Source organism: Lampetra planeri, chromosome 30 (assembly GCF_965212315.1).
Source record: "Lampetra planeri chromosome 30, kcLamPlan1.2.h2, whole genome shotgun sequence".
Classification (NCBI taxonomy): Eukaryota; Metazoa; Chordata; class Hyperoartia; order Petromyzontiformes; family Petromyzontidae; genus Lampetra; species Lampetra planeri.
Window position 1 is genome coordinate 10,278,818 of NC_136136.1, and position 2,311 is coordinate 10,281,128.

Genomic DNA, 2,311 nt, shown 5'->3' on the forward strand with positions numbered 1-2,311 from the left:
GCGGGGGAAGACAAAAACATTATACGTCGGCCCGACGGGAGTTCGATGCACCCCTGGTCGATCAATATATGGATAGGCATTTTGGCCAAGAAATCCATCCCCAACAGGCACAGAACCGCTAGCGAGGAGGAAACCAATACCGGCCCGGGTAATTTGATGTCCCCAATGCAAATTTTCGCGCGGATCTGCCCAATGATGCCCAGCGAGCCCCCGTTAGCAGCATAGCATGGCACGTCAACGGGGAGCAAAGGACGGCTTTGAACGGGGAGGATGTTATAAATCAAATCAGATATAATGGTCGCCGATGCTCCCGTGTCAATTAAAACCCGCACCTCAACCCCATCAATGTGACCGACCACGACCGACGACCCCGCCGACGCGGCAACGCCACGATGGGTGAGCTCCGATCACTGGCCCGGTTGGAGCGCTCGCCGCATTTCGGAACACTCCGACGCAACACCCGGCGATTTGCGAGCCCTGTTCGTTTCAGCGAGTGAGTGTGTGACAGATGTGTGCATAGGCCAAACGTGTGAGGTGCCACGACTCGCCGTATTTCTCTGCTGGAGCTTGGGTGGAGGCGGCGCGGCGTCCGGATGAGGCGTCGCTCCGCGCCGTCGAGGAGCCCGGCATCCTGAAGCCACGTGGCCCTGAAGGCCACAGTTGTAGCAGCGTGTGAGCGCCCCAGATGGCCTGGGCTGCTCCTGGCGGCTCGGTCCGTTCCGAGCCTGTGGTCCCGCAGATCTCCACTCCCCCGGCCGCTCCACCCCGCAGACCTCCTCCGATGGGAGGGTGGTAGCCGCCATGGCATGGACGGCCACCCCCTTGCCGGCCTTGCGATGCAGGGACCGCAAGCCCGCGTAGATGTGGCGCGCAACCAGCAAGGAAGACATCTCTGTGTCGTCTTGTGCCAAGACGGCAACGTCCAACTCGTCCGCGAGTTGCAACAGCTTTTCCGCCACCATGGCGTCCACTCCCTCCTCGTCCATCCGTGGAAAAGCTGCCTTCGCCAGGTCCAGGAGAGCCGTCCGGAAAGCCAGAGGCGATTCGTTGGCGCTCCGATGGCGATCGTGGAACAGCTGCCTGCAGTCCGAAGGCGGGCCGTAGACAGCAGACAGAAGCTGCAGCGCCAACTGCAGCGTGGCGCGCTTTCCTTAGGCGCCGAGGTGAGGGTAGCCAGGGCGTCGTTGTCCAGCATCACCGGCAACGCGCGTAGTGCTTCGTTGTCCGTCCAATTCGCCATCTCCTGATGAGCGAGGAACTGTCTCTTGAAGCCACCCCAGTCCCCGTCCGCGCCCACGAACTCTTTGAGAGGCGATAGTCGCTGCTGTAATGCGACGTCCGTGGTCGTGTATCGCGTCCCGTCGTTCCCGGCACTCGGTACAGTGTGGGCGGGCCGAGCGCATGGCATCACCAGTCGCTCCGTTGGCGACGCGCTGGCCGGTGTTGATGACGTTGCGGCTTCTGCTTGGTACTCGGCGGTCACCTGACGCAGGTCGGCCCCGCCCTCTGCTCCCACCATAGCGATGGTGCTGCGTGTCGGCCGCCGTTGCCCCGTGCAGCCTCTCCAGCCCCCAGCCGCGTGATCTCTTCCAACGTGGCGGCCGCCGCGTAGAGCAGCTCTGCCAGGCGGGAGTGAGCCAGCCGAAGTCCCTCAGCCGATGCTCCCCACCCTTCCTGTCGTTGCGGCGCGGGTGGACTCGGCCTCGGCTGCTCGGATCCGACGTCGGCCATCTCTGGTGCTGAGTCGGCCGAGGTGTCCTCCATCTCCGTCTCCCTGGTATGTGTCGTCCCTCGTGTGTCCATCGTTGAACGATCACTTCTGACACCAGATGTAGTAAGATGCAGGAGGCTCGGACGACGTAGTTGGAGGCACACTAATTTATTAACACCAACTTATGTACAGAGATGGGGATACACAACACTTGAAGGGGTATCGGCCCCTTCACCCGTCTAACAGGGAGACCCAATGTCTAACCCGGCTAGCCTACGCCCAGGTCCTCCACTACGGAGCTAGGGGAGGCTATCTATCCCAGCCCTGGTCAAGCTGGGATCCCGGCACCCTGAGTCTCCAGACCGGCTCTTATAAGAACGTCAGTCTGGGCTCTCGGGGCCACGCCACCGGCTTTCCCTGGCCGGTCCTGACATGGACAGCGAGCCTGGGGAGTTCCGGGGCCTACTCTAGCTGGTCTTCACTCTTCGCTGGTTAAAGCTAACACTCGACCTCGAGCCCTCCGGCTCACCACCTTTTATAGCACTCGGCCCCCGGGGGGGGGGGGGGGGGGGCCGTGGGGGATGCAGGTGCGGACGTCGG